The sequence below is a fragment of the Peromyscus eremicus genome, chromosome 7 (assembly GCF_949786415.1).
Source record: "Peromyscus eremicus chromosome 7, PerEre_H2_v1, whole genome shotgun sequence".
NCBI classification, from domain to species: Eukaryota; Metazoa; Chordata; class Mammalia; order Rodentia; family Cricetidae; genus Peromyscus; species Peromyscus eremicus.
The window spans coordinates 39,276,118-39,276,689 of NC_081422.1; the positions used below are offsets into that span (position 1 = coordinate 39,276,118).

Below are 572 nucleotides of genomic sequence, written 5' to 3' on the forward strand. Positions count from 1 at the left end.
CCCTGCTTTGGTGCCCATCGTCCCCTTCCCGTCCCCTTGGCTGACGTCAAGCCCAGTGTCACCCTCGGCATCCCAGCCTTCCTCGGCCTCTCCTGGGCGTCCCCGGAGTGCGGTACAGACGCCTGCTGCTGCTCGCACCGTGTCTTGCGCTTGGATGGCTTGTGATTGGTTATTTTGCTACGTCTTCCACGGAACTATAAGCCGCTTAGAGACAGGAAACATGGAGCTGTGTCGTATGGAAGGTGAGAAGTTCCACTCCCTTGATAAAGATGGAAGAAGCCCTCGGGTCCTCGGGTTTAGTAACACATGCACGGTTAAGGTATTGCCTCACATTTTGCGGCATCTAACCGCTGTTGTACTTCCACCCCTGTGTGATATAGCCTGGATCCCAGGTTCAATCCCTGGCAGAGGCAAAACAATCTGGCAACCATCCAGGAAACATGGGGTTTTTTTTCTTTCTTTCTTTTAATTATTTTGGTTCTTTGACAGAGAATCTCACGCTGTGGGTTTTGCTGGCTAGCTTAGAACTCACTTGGTAGCTCAGACTGACCTTGAATTTGTACCAATTCTCC

The 572-nt window shown here is 51.4% G+C and overlaps 1 non-coding gene across 1 annotated transcript; it reads left to right on the forward strand.

Annotated features, from left to right (window-relative positions):
- Positions 1-228: 228 nt before the first annotated feature.
- Positions 229-359, forward strand: LOC131915763 (U6atac minor spliceosomal RNA). The gene has a single exon (XR_009380417.1). It is a non-coding gene; the product is annotated as a U6atac minor spliceosomal RNA (small nuclear RNA).
- Positions 360-572: the final 213 nt, after the last annotated feature.